The sequence below is a fragment of the Nannospalax galili genome, unplaced genomic scaffold (assembly GCF_000622305.1).
Source record: "Nannospalax galili isolate Female #2095 unplaced genomic scaffold, S.galili_v1.0 scaffold207, whole genome shotgun sequence".
In the NCBI taxonomy this organism is placed as follows: Eukaryota; Metazoa; Chordata; class Mammalia; order Rodentia; family Spalacidae; genus Nannospalax; species Nannospalax galili.
The window spans coordinates 4,339,213-4,359,245 of NW_008358517.1; the positions used below are offsets into that span (position 1 = coordinate 4,339,213).

The 20,033-nt window shown below is 43.2% G+C and overlaps 1 protein-coding gene across 1 annotated transcript in view; it reads left to right on the forward strand.

The window, feature by feature from the left end:
• The window catches only part of Myo10 (myosin X), a 237,900-nt gene that overhangs the window by 47,551 nt on the left and 170,316 nt on the right, over nt 1–20,033 (forward strand). The gene's annotated exons all lie outside the window — the stretch shown is intronic.

Genomic DNA, 20,033 nt, shown 5'->3' on the forward strand with positions numbered 1-20,033 from the left:
GCTTACAGTGTTATGAGATTGTTTTTCAGTTGTTTTATAACTTGATTGCATGGTTCTTGAACATGAATTTATAGTGACAGCTTTGTGTTGCAATGTTAAAACTGGGACATGCCTGGTAGCATCTGTGAGAAAAACCTCCAAGGATTGATATTTAATGATTGATTTCCTTATTATTTTCTCTTGAAATCCTTAAACTTTCCTAGCATCATCTGCCTGTTGAAGCTGCCAAGACCAAATACCATAGACAGAATTGCTTATAAACAATACCAATTTATTTCTCACAGTTCTGGAGACTGAAAAGTTCAGTGTCAAGGCCCCAGCTGATTCTAGGTCTGCAGAGGGCCCTGCTTCCTGGTTCAGGCGAGTCCTCGTGGTGGAAAGAGTGAAGGAGCTCATAGGTCTCTTTATAGGAGAGTAATCTCATTCCCAAGGATTCCACCCTCATGACTGACTTACCCACTATGGCCCTGCCTAGTAATACCCTTGCACTGGGTTTAAGATTCCAATGTGGGGCTTGAGAGATGACTCAGCAGTTCAGAACATTGGTTGTTCTTGCAGAAGACCTGGGTTCGAATCCCAGCACCCACATGGCAGCTAACAGCTGTCCGTAACTCCAGTTCCAGGGGATCCAGTGGCCTCTTCTGTCCTTCAGAGACATGTACGTCATGGGTGCACTTACCTACATGCAGGCAATACACACATACACATGAAATAAAAATAATAAATAATTAAAAGATTCTAGTGTGTGGACTGTTGGATGGGTGGGGAGTTCTGGGGTGGGTGGGGAGTTGTGGGGGCACTCACATTTGGGTTCGAATCCCAGCACCCACATGGCAGCTAACAACTGTCCATAACTCCAGTTCCAGGGGATCCAGTGGCCTTTTCTGTCCTTCAGAGACATGTATGTCATGGGTGCACTTACCTACATGCAGGCAATACACACATACACATGAAATAAAAATAATAAATAATTAAAAGATTCTAGTGTGTGGACTGTTGGATGGGTGGGGAGTTCTGGGGTGGGTGGGGAGTTGTGGGGGCACTCACATTCAATTCTAGAGTAAGGGGAAGCACTGGCATGCCAGAGAAGAGTCTGGGTGGTAGTGTTCTGACCACTCTCAGTGCTGAGGAAACTGTGTAGCCTGAGCTCCTTTATTCTACCCTGTGAGGTACCTGAAGCTTCTGTGTGTGTGAACACTACTGTGCAGGACTTTGTAGAGTACTATGAGTGACAGTTGCTATCACTAAAAACGAAGAATCCAGAAACCATTCACGTAATTAATTATATTAATAATTTTGAGAGGAGGCTCTCCAATTTACTAAGGTAACCAATTTTCTTTTTTTAAATTTTATTTAATTTTATTTTTATGTGTATGAGTTTTGCCTGCACATATGTAAGCGCACCTATGCATGCAATGCGTATAGAAGGCAGAAGAGGGTGTCAGAGCTCCTGATCCTGGAGTTATGGACAGTTGTTAGTTGCAATGGAAATGCTGGAAAATCGAACCCTGGTCATATGCAAGAGCAGCCAGTACTCTTAAGTTCTGAGCCATCTCTCTAGCCCAAGGTAGCCAATTTTAATGTTGCAAAGGAATTTCCACCTCAGAGGAGCATATTAAATAACAGAAAGTCATGCGTTGAGTTTGCAAGTTGTGTTGAGGGTCCCTTTTCTACAGTTGGAGGTAGAAGGGCTGCTGGATTCACTTGGTGGAACCTTTCTCCTCTCCTGGATTCATAAGCAGTAGCAGCACTGGACTGCTTTCCAGTTTGGTTTCTGTTTCATCTGAGACTTTCAAATGGCTTTTCATTGTTTATCTGGAGGATTTGGGAGTGTGAAAGGGGAAAGGGTACGGGGAGGGATCACATGTCTAACGGTTATCTGCAGCCTTGACCAGGCCATTGCCCAGCCTAGTTACTTTTCCATCAGCCTCAGGTAGTATGGCATGATCTGGAAACTAAGTGCTAAATCAGTGAGCCTGCTGGAACAGAGGCCCTGGTGGCCTGGTCTGTGTCTAGCTTCCTCTCCCACTTTCCTCATAAGAGAGCTCAGTTCTTCCCAGGCCCTGTGAGCCTGTCTCAAGTGAAAAGGGAAAACAGTTTTCAAACAGTGTGCCATTAACAACTGTGTTCCTGAAAGCACTATGGAATAGATTTTAATGGAATTCTTTTCTTGTTCACTTACATTTTTAATCCCAAATCTGCATTTATTTTATTTTTTTTAAATAAAAAAAATATGATAAAGGGGCTGTAGAGATGGCTAAGTGGTTAAAAGCACTGACTACTCTTGGAGAGGATCCAGGTTCGATTGCCAGCATCCACGTGGCGACTAACAACTGTCGGTAACTCTAGTTCCAGGGATTTGACACCTTCTGACCTCTGAGGGCATTTCACGACACGGGTGCACTTACACACATGCAGGCAATACAGTCATACACATAAAATAAAAATAATAAATAAATTTTTAAAAAATTACGATAAAAACATTTACCATTAGCTTTTTTGTCTCAACCAGTCACCAGTGTACACGTCAGTGATTACGTGTATCTATGGCACATGGCAGATCCTCAGAATGTTTTTGTCTCCAGGCACTGAAACTCTAGATCCCCCTAAACACAAATTCCTCCTGGTACATCCCAGCCTTTTGGTTAATATCTTTTTTTGTTTCTGATTGTGAAACTTTAAATACTTCATGTGTGTGGTATCATTCAGCACCTGTCCTGTGACTAGATTCTTCCACTCAGTGCACTGTCCTTGATGCTCTGTCTGTTTCCACCTAACTGGTGTGGCAGAGGCTTCCAGAAGGACAGCTCCACATTTCCTTCAGTGCTGCTACCCCCATGTGAACCCTTGCTGGCCCCAGTGAGTAGGCGGCTCTCGGTAGAGAGCGAGCGGACTGGGTGGTCAGGCTGCTCTCGACAGTATTTATAGAGTGTGGGCTTAGGAAGGACTAAACCGGAATAATGTGTGCCTAAATTCAAAAACAACACAGTCCTGACCTCTAATCTTCAGTTGGTCATTGATTATATGTTTTATGTTACCAGTCCATCACTTTCAAATATTACAGTTATAATTAGCTTGGTGATTTGTGTAGGAATTGCAAGTTCACAATATGAGAAAGGTGAGGCATGATTCAAAGAACTAGGCTCCGGCTTGGGTCAAGAACTGGCAGAGGCGGGTGAGGCTGCTCATGTACTGCCTTACACCGCAGCTTCTCGGGAACCTGGAAGGAGGAGCACCAAGGCCAGAGTCCAAGTCTACCCTGGGCAAGTAGGCCAGGATAGATTCTTGAAGGAGTTAGGGTCACAGATGTAGACCTGGGCCTTGTCCTGATTGGGCCTGTCCATGGTCACTTTTCAAGATACTGGTTAATTCAGCCCAATGTGGGATGGTATTAAAGGGTGTTACAACAGTGGTATTTCTTGGGGATGGGAAAATGGGAGGGCCACATTTACCAGATACGAGTTCTGAAGATGGATAGAAGCAATGGTTGTATAACAGTATAAATGTGCTTACTGCCCCTGAGCTGTCCACTGAATACATACATCCAACTGATAGACTTTGTTAGTATGAGTATTTTACTACATATGCATAAAAGATGTCAGTGTTCAAGCTCAAATGATTTGTGTCCAAACTATCAAATGGGCATTTGTGACTGTCTTTAAAATAACCCCTCTGGGGGCTGGAGAGATGGCTCAGCGGTTAAGAACACTGACTGTTCTTGCAGAAGACCCGGGTTCAAATCCCAGCACCCACATGGCAGCTAACAACTGTCCATAACTCCAGTTCCAGGGAATCTGACAGCCTCTTCTGACCTCCATAGGCATTGCCCAACACAGGTGCACTTACCTATATGCAGGCAATACACGCATACACATAAAATAATAAAATATTTTTAAAAAAACCCTCTGGAATTTTTGTTATCCTAATGGGATTTCTTACAGTGTATAAACAGTCCTCAAAATGATGGTGTACTTTCCTTTGATTTAGAATACAATCACCTAGGCATCTTATTAAGATGCCTGTGTCTTCTATTAGGCAGGTGTGGGTGGGCTGGACAGGCTGTACTTGTCACTAGCTCCCTCTTTGATAACTTATGAGTAGTAAGGATTTAGAGTCTTCCCGGGGGCGGGGAGGGGGAATGCTTAACGGTCATAGTTACCTGAAATGAAAAACACAGAGGTCAGCCCACTGAGTCCAGTTTATGCTGGCCACATAGGCATGGGTGTGGGCTCTGTACCCTTCCCCTGCATGTTAGAAAGTAGTTGTCTTCTTGGAAAATAAGCTGTGGACTGAGTTTTGGAAGAGGAGGTTTAGAAAGCACCACCCTTCCTGCAGAGTGCAAAAGGAAAGGTGCAAGAAAGCATTGAACATGTGTCTTTTTCTAGAACATTCAGGAGGTGCACTGGCAATCACAGCAGCACCCATCAGGAATGTGTATTGAATAATAAGTTCTAAATTAGATTTCTCACTTGGGGAGACTGAAGTATTTTATTATCTTTGTCTGGAAAATGTGTAATTTGATTGCTCCAAAATAGCTTACAATGGTATCAATTTACCTAATTGTATTTTAAAGAGTATTTGTTTAATTTACCCCAATAAACTACATCAAGGCTATGACTCTCTGCTAGGATTACAGTTGATTTTCTGTCTGAATTCTCTTTATTCTGCATCTTCCAAAACATTTACTGGTTGAGAATACAAAATATACACGTCACTGCTGTCTTTCATCTCCTTTTTACTTCCAATAAATATAATTAGATTTGGTTTAAAAAGTTATTCTCATTTTATTAAGTCACCAGAAAAAGAGTCTTCGAGTTGTCTCTGTCCGCTCACAAAGACTTCTGCTCCTGCTGCTTCTAATAGTCACATCTTCATTTAAAACCAGCTCTGAACTATTTGTTTGACTGTACTTAATGCCATGGCCTTAATTCTGTTAATGTAATCACTTTCCATGATTTTTTCTTAACTTTCTGCTCAACCTGATTTTCTTTTTCCCCATCAATATCTCCCCAGCTCTCCTCATACTGATAAATTCTTTGTGTCCCTTGAACACTTTATCAACATGGGTAACTTTGACCTCTCACCCTTGCTCCTCACAGCATCTGTCACACATACCTGTTTCCTGGAGAAATCTCTTCCAGGCCTGTTGAATGCTGGACAGAGCAGTAGGGCAGCCCAGCATATGTCCCAGTTCAGGGCTGACCCTGCAAGTCAGCAGGAACTCAGTGGCTCCAACTTTAGGGGGGCAGAAGTCAGAAGAGACTTGGCAGGACCATGACACTCCAGATAAGTTAATATCACCTCCAAGCTCAGAAATGCCTGCCTGTCATGCTGTTGATAGCCAGGAGGCTATACTCCGGACTCTACAGGCTAAGCCAGCTGTCTGACCTGGGAAAAGAGTCTACAGCATGAGGGAAGGTGCTGTCACAGCCCAAATCCTATGGCTCAGATGGGAAGTAGTGAGCAGCAGCTGCTGAGGCCCCTTTCTGGGCAGCCAATAGGAGTGTTGTGTCTGGTGCGTCCCCCACTTATCTGTCGTCTGGTGTCCCCTGTCCCCCACCCCCACCCCCTGTCCTTGAGCAGCTCCAACCTGAGAAGAACTGTTGGGCATTGAATGTGGGACCAAGGGGAGAGCAGCCAGGAAATAGCTTGACTTATGAAGATGGAGGAAAAGGATTTGGGGACAGTATCTGTGATAACAAAGTAATATTGTAAGCAGTATCATTAGGGCACATGACTCTGAAAGTCAAACACTCCAACAAAAAGCAAAGATTCTAGTCCTCTCTTTCAGCTTGGATGTTGTTCCCTTGAGCATACACACACAAACACACACACACACACACACACTAATTTATAGGTGCATGTTATATGTACATGTAGAGGCCAGAAGACAACCTCACATGCCTGTTTCTCAGGAGCAACCCACCTTACTTTTTGAGGCAGGGTCTCTAACTGGCCAGGAACTACCAAGTGGGCTAGGTTGCCTGGCGGTTGGATCTGTCTGCCGCTCCAGCGCTGGGATTACAAGTGTACCCTATCATGTCTGCCTTTTCTTTTTACACATGGGTTTAGGGATGGAACTTAGATCTCCATGTTAGTAATACAGATGCTTTATTGACTGAGTTATTTCTCCAGCTTTCTTCTGTATTGAATGTATTTTCTATTCTTTCTCAGCCTTTAAAAATCTCTCTCTCATCTCTCTCTCTCTCTCTCTCTCTCTCTCTCTCCCCTCCCTCCCCCCATTATGGAGAGGAAAACATTTTCATTTAATGGGGATGGCTTTCCCATTTTTTTTTAAGGGGAACGAAACATAACAATCACATTTTGGCCCACGATAGCCCCCTGAGTCTCAGATGTCCCTTGTATTAAAGCTGCTGCTTCCAATGAAATTAACCTGTGGATTCAGTTAAACCACATGAAATTCCATTTTTAGAGGTCATAAAGAGTTGAAAACAAGCAGTTTTTGTGGTTCAGCCTAATGGCATGTAATGCCTCCCTAGTTTATCTTCATGTTTTAGCTTATCAATTTGTGTATGATTTAAAGATAAGATTTTTCTGATGCCTTATATAAATTCGCTGAAACAGATTTTTTTTTTTTTTTTGCATTCCAGCTGGGAAGCCCGGGGCGGGCAGTCCCGGCTCATGGGTGCCATAGCCCACTTTAATTTTACTGTTGCTAACAGCCACATTCCTTCTGAACTTTTCCTTTCTGTGACGGGTGGCTCAAAGATTTTGCCATGTTTAGTCTTCTGCAAAGGCCCAAATTTAAGCTGAGAGAAAAATGAATAAATGTTCAATCTTCCTCTTTTCTTTTGTACTGGAACTTGACCTTCTGTTTTGTGCCTCTGATGTGTTTACTGTATTACACATTTATATATACTAAATGATTTTTCCATTTGAACCACGTTTAAAATCACATACACAACATGGTGTTGTGCAACCCTCACCACTGTCTATTTCTAAAACTTTAACATCTAAAACAAAACTTTGAAGCTAGCAAGCAATAATTTCTTTTCGTATGAATTTTTAAGCCATGTTATTCTTATCTACCTTTTCTTGAATACCTTTAAAAAATAGTAGTAGAGTTGGTAAAATTGGTGGGTCAGTGGTAGAGTGTTTCCTTTGCATGTACAGGGCTGTGGGTTTGATCCCCAACACTACACACACACACACACACACACACACACACACACGCACCCCATACACAGAATACATTATTAGAAAGTGTGATTTGTAGTTTAAAGAAGACACTGTTAAGAAACATGGCTTTACAGCCAAAATTCCAGTATGGATTGGGGAGGGTCTCATGAAGCTCCACCCCTAGCTGAGGAACCATTGGCAGTTGATGCCTGTTGGGGTGGGAGAGTCAGTTTTCTTCGGGGATGCAGCTCCTGAGAGGCTAGCCACGGTCCAGTAGATGGTCCTACACCCATGCACATAAAGACAGCACTAAGTGCACTCAATGGGTTTAGAAGGGGTGGAGGTAGAGGGAGGGAGCAAGACAGTGCATATGAAGTTGGGAGGGAAAAGTGATAGTCAGGGGCATAAGGGAGGAACTGAGGGGAACAGATGATCCAAACACATTATACATGTGTATGAAATTCTCAATAAAAATATATTCTTGTTAAAAAACAAGAAAAAAGAAAAGTGGCTTTAGACCTGGCTCTGGTTATGGAGGGGAGACTTATGGTGGCCCCATGTAAGTCTGCTGAACACCACCAACCAGCCAGCTCTGTCTGTTTGCTATGCAAGAAGGGTGGGGTTCACAGCCACCCAGAAAGTAAGGGGAAGGAAGGCCACATTGGTGATAAGTGACAGATAAATGTTAAGACTTGGCTATATCCACCTTCTTTGTTGAAACTTTATTAGGGTCCATGTGATATTGTTGGAAATTCATGTCCATGCAAACAGTACAGCTGGATTCAGGAGACAGCACTGAGCTGGGAATTCTCTGTGATTTTTTTTTCTCTCCCCATATTTCACTGTTGCATCCTGGTTCTGTTACACTGCAGCCCATGGATTTTCTGAGAGCCAGCACTCTATTCTGAGACCCCAAACCACCAGGGCTTAAATGCAACTTGTTCAACTTTACTTGGTTTTGAGTTTTTAGAAATGAGGTTTTGGGGCTGGAGAGATGGCTCAGCAGTTAAGAACAGTGGTTGTTCTTGCAGAAGGCATGGGTTCGAATCCCAGCATCCACATGGCAGCTAACAACTGTCCGTAATTCCAGTTCCAGGGGATCTGACAGCCTCTTCTGTCCTCTGTGGGCATTGTACGACATGGGTGCACTTACCTACATGCAGGCAATACACTCATACATATAAAAATAAAAAATAAAAATAAAATATTTTTTTTAAATGAGGTTTTATGCTCTGAGTACCACGTGGTCCACACTCTCTAGATGCCTGCCGTCTAGGAATTTAGTTTAGCGTCTTGTGGCTCAAAGATGGAAAATCAAATGTTTCTGTTATTTCACTCTGGGATTATAGAAAAAAACAACTTTTTTTTTCTTGTTTTTTGTACACTTAGCTCCAGAAAAAGCACGTGTGTGTATCTATAAGTCTGCATAGCTTTGTGCAGAAAGTTCCCTTACGGCCTCAGAGGAGGAGACTCACTCAAGCAGGATCTGCCCACTGGCCTGGTTGTTCTCCGACCCCTTGGGAGCCTGGTTCCTGCAGAGGTGTGTCTGCCTTCATGGGGTGGGGTGCATGTGGCACATATTAGTGACAGCTTCTCACAGAGATGTCATGTCTCATGTGTTTATTTCATTCTCCTCCCCAAGATCTCTGAGAGTGGGCACTTGAGGCTGCTATGTCCCTAGTCCGGGGAACAGAACCTGGCCCACAGATGTGCTTAGTCAATCCTGAATGGATAAACGTTTATTTGTAATTAGAATAAAGCTAAGCATGTCATCAGAATGTTGTGAACTCTGTTAAGTCTATGGTTATTTTAGTTAAGTTGTGGGTTTTTAGTTTGTTTGGCTTTGTCTGAGGCCTGAACTTGTATGTCGTGTGTGTCTGTCTGCCTGTCTGTCTGTATCTATGTTTTTAGGCCAGAGATCAACATTGACTGTCTTTGTCTACTGCTCTCTCCCTTATGAGACAGGGGCTCTTACTGAGTCTGGGCTCAGTTTTGGTTAGGCTGCCTTCTCTGGCCCAGGGTCTGCCTGTCTCTGCTTCCCCAGTGCTGGGGTGACAGAGATGGATTCTGGTACCCGGCTTTTCACATGGGTGCTGGGGACTTGAGCTCGGGGCCTCCTGCTTCCACAGTAAGCACTTCACCCCTGAACCATCTGCCCGATCCCTAACTCATCTCAAGTGAGCCTCCTGTTTTGGCCTCCTAAGCTTTAGAATTTTAGCCCCTCCCATCTAAGTTTTTTAAAAAATCTTTAAATCGCATTTATTTGTGTGTGTGTGTGTATGTATGTATGTGTGTGTGTAGGTATAAGTCAGAGACAACTTGCAGGAGTTGGTTCTCTCTTTTCTACCATATGGGTCATGGGGATCAAACTCAGGTCATCGGGTTTGGTAGAAAGTGCCTTTATCTGAAGAGCCATCTCACCTGCACAGAGTTCTAAGTCTCAGAAGACCACAATAGCAGAAGGAAGAGCTGTGTGTATAGGAATCATGGAAGGAGGTGTACCAGGAATCATGGAGGGGGAGTCCACCAGGAATCATGGAGGGGAAGTCCACCAGGAATCATGGAGGGGGAGTCCACCAGGAATCATGGAGAGGAGTCCACCAGGAATCATGGAATGGGGAGTTTACTATGTTGTTTCTACCCAGAAAGTGTATAAATCACCCACATACCTTGGAAGGGCCAAAATAAAATTAAGATATGGCAGGGAGGCTCTTTTGAGGGTACTATTTCATTTGATAGACTCCAGAAATATATAAACTGCACTTTCACATCCTGGGGAAGAGGAAAGAGTATATGGATATTGAGTTTGATTCAAACTCTCAAAGTTTGTAGTATTAGAACCTGACATTGTCTAGGAACTTAAGCAGCCACATTGAAACAGGAACCATTTTCAGTGACAAACCCTTTCAGCCATATTAAGGGATATCTGTGCAAGGTGTTGTAGAGTTAGCTTCCCAAGGGCAGAACAGAGTGGTGATGTTCTGTTGTGCCCCCGCTCCCATTGGTTAGGCCTCCCTGATTTCTGGAACTGCTTCTCTGCTCCCTTAAGCGAATTTAATTAGCTCAAGTGGATTTGGAATCCTATTTACTTCTGATCGTTTTTTCCAGAACAAAGCTTTTGCCCCTCCCTGCCTAGCCCCTTTGGTCTGAGCAGCTAGGCCCTCCTTGCCTGGCTCCCAGTGAGGAGGGAGGCGATGAGGTCTCTGATAGCAATATTTACTGGTCCCAGTAAGGACTGGGATGAATGCACACACATTAAAGAGGCAAATGCCTCTAACCTTGGGTCCTTTTTTGGCTTCCTGTCTTTCTTTGGACCCATTTGTTAGTTTTTTTTTTCCCCCTTGTTAGATCTACCTGGACTTTGCTTTCTTTTCCTTCAGGGATCCACTGAATACACACCTCTGTTTTCCAACCATAGGGTTGGTCTTTTTATCCAGACTCAGGCATTCCTCTAACCTTCCTGTGCTCCTCATCTGTGGTAACTTCCAGAATCCACACTCAGCTCCCAGGTGGCTTTCGTCATCTTGTTCCTTGGTAAGCCTTTTGTACATCCAGATCTTTCTTGCATCCAGCAAGACTCCTGGCCTTGCTTCGCTGGTGCCTGGGTACAGAGAGGTTGGATACCTAGTGTCATGGACCTCTTCTGTTGCTTTCAGGTTGGAGCTAACTTGGGAAATTAAATTGCTCATATTTGAGGGTAATCGGGGTATCCTCTTGCATTCTTGGTATCCACGAATGCTGAAATAATCAGCCAGTTAATGCTAGATGCTAAGCTTGTACCAGGGTATAATTTATAACTAATAGAAATGAAGTAGAAAACCAACTAAATCAAGCTCTTTACTATTCAAATGCTTAAATAAGCAATATATGTGTGTTATACATATCATCATGTGAAAAAGTATGTGAAGACCTTACTTGGAATAATAACTCAGAAATTATCTATGGGAATTAGACACAGCATCATTTAATGTTGTGTGGAATTTCAGTAGAATAAGCAGAGGAACCCTTTTAAATTCAGGTGGTTGTCTGTGAATGACTTGCATTCCATTCTAGAAATTAATTTATAGGCCTGTTATTTGGAACAACATTTTCCAAAGACTCATGATATCCATGGCGAATTGATTATCCAGCCCATCTACAAAGACCTATTCAGAAATCTGTGGTACACCAGAAGGCAGGGTGATGCTAAAGTCTTCTTTTGCCTGATTCTGGCTTTAACCGTCTTCAGAGTTCCATCCCATGATGCCTCAGTGGTGACTGGAGAGATTCCTACTCTTCCCTTGATTGCTATCCCCTGTCCTATGGGGAGCAGGAGGACCTGGAGCCCCCTATTCCAAGCTCATGGTTGGTAAGGACTGGCATTCTGTGTGGGTGAAAGGAAGACAGATGCTAATCTGGTGATGTCTTTGTGCCAGAACCTCAGTGGTTCTTGTCATACTGTTCACTGTCAGGACAACTCCATGGGGCAGGCAGTAGCTGTCTTAGTTTCTTTTCCTGTTGCTTTGATAAAATACACTGACAGAAGCAACTTATAGGAGAAAGGGTTTGTTTGCTCTCACAGCTCATGACACAGTCCACCATGGTGGGGCCTTCACATTGCATCCACAACCAAGATACAGAGGTTGAGTGTGTGTTGGTGCTCAGCTCCCTTTCTCCATGTGAACTGCCCAGGATCCCAGCCAGTGGGTAGGTTTTCCTGCCTCAGTTAATGCAATCAAGGTAATCCTTCATAGCCTCACCCAGTCTCTCAGACGATTCTAGATTCTGTGGAGATGACAAGACTAACCATTACTCCAGCCATAAGTTAACGGTCAGGAAGTTGGTTTTCCCTAGGTGTTAAGAGACCACACTTGCCAGTGATGGTGGTAGAGCTGCCATCTTTCCACCTCACCTAGTCATTTCCTAGGGAGGAATGTGAAGACCGGGACTGGATGTAGGTGGTTGGCTGTTCAGTGGTTTCACCCTGTTCTTCCTGTTCTCTCTGTGGGCCTTTTCTTGTCCTAACATTTATGCTTTCTCTTGAAGTTTTGCATCAAGGTCAGCAGGTTCTCATTCTTTCTCTTACTCTGCTGTGACTTCTTTTTCTTTCTTTTTTCTGTCTTTTTGAGACAGGGTTTCCCTATAGCCCCAGCTGGTCAGGAATTCACTATGTAGACCAGGCTGGCCTTGAACTCACAGAGATCTGCCTGCTTCTGCCTCCCAAGTGCTGAAATTAAAGACAGTCACCACCACACCTGGCCTTCTTTCTTTTTAAAAATAGTTTATTATTTTTATTTTATGTGTATGAGTGTATTGCCTGCATGTTGTCGTGTCTTTGGAGGTCAGAAGGTGGTGTAGGATCTACTGGAACTGTAATAGTGGATGGCTGTTAGCTGTAATGTGGGTGCTGGAAACCAAACCTGGGTTCTCTGTAAAAGCAGCCAGTGCTCTTAACCCCTGAGCTATCTTTCTCGCCCCAGTGGCTTCTTTTCTGTGTTTTGTTTTATGACTATAGGGAGATAGAAAGGTCCTGTTTCCCCTCTCAGTGTTTGGTATTATGATGACCACAGTCTGGTGTCCGTGCCTCTTCCCCAATGAAGTAGTTTTCAGGCTGCCTACATGTGATAATTCTCTACAAAGCCTTATCAAGAACCTGGAACCTGCCCCAGAACCATGAAATCAGGGGCTCAGGTGAGACTCTGGCTGTGCTGTGCATTTAAAAAGCTTCCTGTATGTTAGGTTCAAACTTTTATAACTGATGTCTCAAAATATTACCTTAAAATGAAAAGCATGATTTTTGCAGCATGGACCTAGAATGTGTCAGTGTTACCCACTGACTGTTGAACTGCCTGGCCTTGGCTTTTCCCAGATAGCACCTTTTCTGGCCATCCTTTCTTAAAAGGTTTTGTGGAATGTCTTCCATGCCCTCAATGTCTTTGTAAATATAACATTCTCTCTATTTGCCTGTCTTTCCACGCATCCATCTATCCACCCACCTACCTTTCCAGCCACCCACCTATCTGTCTGTCATGCATTACTGCACCTTTGTTTACAAGAGACTTTAGACTTTATCCATTTATTTTTCCCCCCTCTTGATCTCGTTTTCTTCTTTAATTTTCTCAGATCATATACTTTGTTACAGTGGGACATTAAAACTAAACACTAATGCATGGTATTCAGGAAGTATGATTCTTTGTCTAACCATTTTGTGGTCATTGGAGGCCTAGGTTAGAAATGCAGATTCCTTGGCCCCCACTCTGGGTCCTCCAGCTCCATCCTCGGTGACTATGACTCGGGGATCTGTTTTTAAGAAGCTGCCCACCCGATCCCATTCACCCTGAAGCTGGAGAAGCACTGACACACGGGTACTTGGAGAAATCAGTCTTCCATCTGCTGCCTTCCTCTTCTGCCTTCACTCTCTTCACTTTGTGCTGTGCTTGGGCCCTTGTGCTGTGGAGGGGCTGGCCTTCTAGAGTTTTCTCCAAGGAAGCTGAGGTCTTTTACTCTCCCTACCCCAAGGTTCTGCCCCCATTTCTTTTTGTCTCTGGAACTGAGCTTGGTGATTGGCCACTTTTTCCACTGTCTTGTGACACAGCAAGAAATCTCGTTTTTCATAGGGCAGAACGGGGTCCTGCAACATAGCCCAGGCTAGCCTTGAACTCATTTTGTAACCCTGTATTGGCCTCAGATTTGGGCTCCTCGACCTCCCTAGTGCTAGGATTACAGGCCTCCTCTGCCTGGCAGGACCAGTCCTTTGCTGTTTGTGTTGCCGTTCCCTTCTTCCTGAAATCTGTGTTCTTCAGTTTTCAAGTGAGCTGTACTCAAGGCCATCAGTGCTGCTCCGTTGAGTTACATTGATGCTTCTGAGAGTAGCTTTCCTTATCACTGTGTCAAGGAAAGAGAGGAAGTTTGGGATTCAGATGGAAGGACAAGGCCTTGGTGCTGCCCAGGGAGAAGATAGATAGATCTGGGTGCCTGCAGGTGAGGGGTGTGCCTTCTGGGAAGGCTTTGCTCCTGTAATTGATTATGTTGGAATTGTAACCCCAGTGATATTTGGAGGTGGGGCCTTTGGGAGTCCTTGAATGAGAATTAGTGCCCCTATGAATGAGGCCCAAGTGAGCTTCCTTGCCCTGCCCACCATGTCAGGATACAGGAAGAAAGCATCTCTTAGGACACAGAAAGCAGCCCTCACCAAACAAGGAAGCTTCCACCACCTTCATTTTGGACTTCTCGGCTTCTAGAACTGTGAGAAACATTTCTATTGTTTCTAAGTCATCCAGACATGGCAATTTGTTATAGAAACTCATGCAGACTGAGGCTGGTTTATTTCCCTCACTCCCCTGCAGTGATCCACCTGCTGTCCTTGGGAAAGACCCAGCACAGGCTGGGTGGGAATGCAGGGTAAATTACAAGCAGCTGCCAAACTGAAGAGAGAAGCTTGTGCCCCCCGGATGGTTACTTGGCAACTTCTTCAAGAACGCATGCTACATAAAACTACAGCTTTCATTTTAACTAACTGTGCTGCATTGTAAAAGTAACAGGAATCTAAGAAATCAAACTGATGGTCACTTCTGAGGGACTGACCTTGCTGCACTAATGGAGATGCTTAGTATATCTGTTTTGGTGGTTCATTATTGTACAGGAACTAAGCCTCAACTTTCTAAAAATGTGGCGCCTAGCTTTTTGAATGCAGCTGGAGCTAGCATCACTGAACTTAATGCTGTTGTAGTTACTTCTGTGTAACTGAACAGAAGCAGCAAGTCACAGCCCTTCTACACAGCCCACTTTTGAGGAGCTTAGGAGCTGAGAATCTCTCACATTTTAAAATGTTTTGGAGAAAAAGAATATTTAATGTCATGAAAATTATGTGGAATTGAGGCTTAATACAGTTAGATTGGAACAAGATGCTGGCCACTCCTTGGCCTTGGTCTGCAAGGCTGTGCACACTGCAGCCGGCTGGAGAAGGGCTCCAGAGCCTCGGGCATTGGCTGCCTGCAGAAAACTTTGCTAGCTTCCTTGAAAGGATCTCTTTCTCCATTCGCTTCTGCTATGACATTTAGGCTGCAGGGTCTTCCAGTGGTTCCCACCTCTGGGCACACTTTGGAATCACGTGATCTAAGTGAGATTACTTGGGTCTCTGAGCTATGCCCTGGGGTACGGCCTCCCTGACTGAGTCTGAGAATCTGCCTGTGTTGACACTGTGTCCAGCCTGAGCCTGACTGTTCACCCTAATAGACTGCTAGTGCATCCAGTCATTGTGAAGCCTCCATCTTTTTCCCACCTTTGAGAGAAAGTATCTTGGCCAGGAGGGTAAAGGTAGTCTGAGACAAAACTCAACATTCTTACCACCTGGGGCTCTCAAAATTGAGTGGGAGTCAGAATCACATGGACAGCTGTGGAGCCACTAGGTCCTGGCCCAGAGGTTCTGATATAGCAAGTCCATGTTAAATAAAAGCAACCGAAACACCATCTTCCCCTAGAATCAGGTTCTTTGGAAACACAGATGGCCACTCTCAAAGGCCAAGTCCCCTTTTCACTGCTGCACCCAGACAGTGCCGTGTCAGAAACAGGACTCAATATAGAGCTCTTAGTTTTAAATGCTAACACCTGTTAGTGGTTTAGTCTGTAATGCAGTGGGTTGTCTTGCTTTTGTTTTTTGTATTTTTTTCTTGGTTGACCTAATGAAAAGTCACTCTCAGGCATAGCAAAAGTAGGAGAAACCATGTGTTGTGTGTGAATTCCAGTTTCACACATTCCCAAAGAAGATTTATGCTCTCTTGAAATATTTACAAAACAGGCTAATTGTACTTATACACATCCAGGAGTCGCTGTATAAATCTTGACCCTAATGCTAACTGTTACTATGAAAGAGCAGTTTGGCTGTTAGCTTACCATTTGCCATGTGGGCTGATTCATAGTCCTCATTCTTTTTTTTTTTTTTTTTTTTTCATGAGGGAAGATTGTTATTCCAATAATGTAAAAACAAAATGGAATGATAAAATTAAACATTAATTAGATTTATAGCATATTCAATTAAACACTCATAAAGCATACTATATACAAAGCAACATTTTTTTAAACTGGCAGATATTTTTATTCTAATTATTTTTTTTTATTTTTTTAAATTTAATAACCACGTGATTATAAGAAGCATTTCATTACAGCTTTAACATATTCAGTAACACACTCCAGAGCAAGGATACGTCTCTTTCAAAAGTGGCTGTAAATTTTTAGGTTCACAGTTGAATTAATACCGTTATACAATATTGAACTCAGTATAAACCCTGTAAGATATAAAATTGAATGAGTTTTTACCCTTTAAAGAAGAGCTCCATTTCATTTTAAAATATGCTGTTTCCTACATTTTTTTTTTCTTTGTCTTTTTGAGACAGGGTCTCCCTGTAGCCCCAGCTCCTGGAAGTCACTATGTAGACCAGGCTGGCCTAGAACTCACAAAGATCCACCTGCCTCTACCTCCCAAGTGCAGGGATTAAAGGTGTGAGCCACCACGCCCAGCTGTTTCCTGCATTTTTTAATGCTACTAACGCTTAGATGTTTGCACATGTGTCTTTAATCTATGTATCTAATGATTACTAGTCACAGTCTGTTAAACTCAGATCCTTAGTACCTGAGTATGGATATAAAGTCATCAGGTAGATTTCACTAGTAATGTTTATGACCTCTACTATTTAACATGAAGTAAATTTTTATTCTTCCTCCTCAAATATGTCTTTTTGTTGATTTTTCTGTGTGTATATCATACAGACCATCCCACACAATCTTATTCATCTATATAGTGACTTCCCAAATGGCCCCCTCCCATAGCCTCCCCACCTCCCACATACTGGAACCCATCTACTCTGTCATCCCTGTTACTGTCCACTGTGTTGTTGAAACCCCCAGCCATTTTCCAGTGCTTGTCCCTCTGCTGAATCTAGTGAGCCTATCTAGAGGTCTTTGTTTTAGGAAGGTCAGCTGTTCCTCATAGCAGCAATCAGTTGTCAGTATTCCTTTAGATAAGATTGGGGTCTGCTGTTCATTTTCCCAGTTCTATGCTGGGTTGCTGTCTGGGAGTCTCTTGCGCCACCTTGGCCAATAACTCAAAGGAAGGTATCTCCTGTCTGGCATTGTTTCTTGTTATGTAGACTTTAGCTATACATATGGACCCTTAAAAATTATATTGACCCAATTAATCTTTGGTTATACTTTCTTTTAGGGTGTTTAAGACCCTACAGTTGGCCCAGGTAAAACAACTTATTTTTACTCTTAAGGTCCTTTGAGGATCTGTTTCTCAGGGGTAACATGGGCTTGGGAGGAGCCCTTGGCTCCTTTCTTTTACCAGTTCCACCTGTGAAGATAAGTCAAAGGTTCTACTCAACCATGGCTGGCTTTGCTTGGAAGCATGGAGGAAATGTTTCCTCTGTGTTGGCCCTCCTCTTTGTAGACTGGACACTGGTTCAGGTCCATCTGGTGGGGTCTCCATGGCCTCCTTGTTCAGGAGGACTGGTGACTCACCACCATTACAGGACATTTTGAGAGATACTCATAGTCCCCTGGAACTTATTTGACCTAGGGGGGCAAGGAGTAAAAACTGTCCTTTATGTCCCCTTGACCAAATTAGTATAGGCCTCAAAGTAGGACTGTTAAACATCCAAGAAGGTTAGTTCCACCAGTCTGGTACTGTCAGTTACCATGTGCCATGCAGCTCAAGCTTGGGCAAAGACCAAACATTCTCAGATAAACCTTGCCTAGGTATATATTACATTCATTGATCTGGTTGTATGTATAATTTGTCAGTAGGTTGTTGGCCTAATGTGGTTCCCTCTGGTTTTCTAAAACTAGCTAGGCATTGTTTATCTCTCACATTGTCTAACCCTTCCTCCATGGCTTCCCAATTTAATGTTCCCCCCATTTTTTCCATTTCTTCCTTAATAATACCCTTCTCCTATGGTCCCACCTCTCTTACGCTCCTTCTTTCCCTTTATCCCCTAGGTTCCTTGTATAATCTTCCCTCCCCCTTCCCCTTAAAATAGCCCCATTATTGTCCATATCTCCCTTGTTAACACCTGTTTTCTACTGTTCTTCTCTTTCAGATTCTTTCTTTTCCTTTACTTCCCTGGTTCCTCTTCATTATCCTGGTTCCTGTAGTTATGTCTGGATACATATTCACTTACAAAGATTTGATGCTAGGATCCACATATGAGGGAAAACATATGCCGGTTTCTTTTCTGAGTCTGTGTTACTTCACTTAGTATAACAGTTTCTAGTTCCATTCATTTACCTGCAAACTTCATGATTTCATCTTTCTTTACTGCTGAGTAAAATTCCATCATATAAATGAACCACATTTTCATTATCCACTCGTCAGTTGAGGGACACCTAGGTTGCTTCCATCTCTTAGCTATTGTGAAAAGAGCACCAAAAAACGTGGATGTCCAAGTGTCTCTGCAATAGGGTATGTTCTTTGGGTATATGCCAAGGAGTGGTATAACTGGGTCAAATGGTAGGTTCATTTGTAATTTTTTAAGAGTTCTCCGCACTGCTTTCCATAGGGGTTGAATAAGCTTCCAGTCCCACCAGCAGTGGATGAGCATTCCCCTTTCCCCACATCTTCTCCAACATTAGGTATCCTTTGTTCTCTCTTGATCTTAGCTATTCTGACGGGGGTAAGATGAAGTCTTAAAGTGGTTTTAATTTGCATTTCCCTAATTACTAATGATGTTGAACACCTTTTAAGATGCTTCTTAGCCACCTTTATTTCTTCTTTGGAGAACTGTCTGTTCAGCTCCTTAGCCCATCTTTTAATTGGGTTACTTTTTTTCTTGATTCTTTGTTTTTGGAGTTCTTTATATATCCTGGATGTTAAACCTCTGTCAGTTGTGTCACTGGTGAAGATAGTCTCTGAGCCTGTGGGTTTTCTCTTCACTTCCTTTGTTGCTTCTTTTGATGTACAGAAGCCTTTTAGTTTAATGAGGTCACATTTGTTTCATTGATCTATGGGTCTATTTTTGTGTCAGTACCATGTGGTTTTTATGACTATAGCTCTGTTATACAGTTTAATATCTGGTATAGTAATCCCCCCAGCATTGCTCTTAGTGCTCAGGGTTGCTTTGGCTATCTGAGATCTTTTGTCCTTCTGTATGAATCTTAGGATGGCTTTTTCCAATTCTGTGAAAAATGTCATGGGGATTTTGATTGGCATTGCATTGAATCTATAAATGGCTTTTGGTAGGATGGTCATTTTCACAATATTAATTCTTCTAATCCATGAGCATGGGAGGTCCTTCCATCTTCTGATGTCTTCCTCAATCTCTTTCTTTAAGGAATTAAAATTTTCTTTGTAGAGGTCTTTAATGTCTTTGGTCAGGTTTATTCTGAGTGTCGCCTGAGTTCCCACTGGGTCTCCTGCGCTATCAGGCAAACCATATAACATATCTTTATATGTATTTATTAACTTACAAAGGAATGAGTACCCAGTGCCTAGCCCCACGTCACGGTTCAGAGCCCACCATATCAGACTGCGTCACACCCATAGTCACCACTAGCATTAGCTCATTCCTCCAGGGCCAGCGATCTCACCCCAGATCCATAAGAGTCAGTCCATTCTGTCCTTGAGGTGCTGCTTGGCTGTGCATTCCCACGTGTGCTGCTCTTGGCTGCTTCTGTCCCAAAATGGCTCCCAGCAGCCCCTTTGTAGTCCACGCTCTGCAGCAGGCCCCGCCCATTAGAGGAACTAGCCAATTGGGAGACACTGAGATATTTTATTTTTTTTGCAGCTGTTGTGAAGGGGAGTGTTTCCATGCACTCTTTCTCTGATTGCTTGTTATTGGTATATGGAAAGGCTACAGACTTTTGTAGATTAATTTTGTAACCTGCCACTTTACTGAACATGTTAATAATTTCTAGGAGTTTTC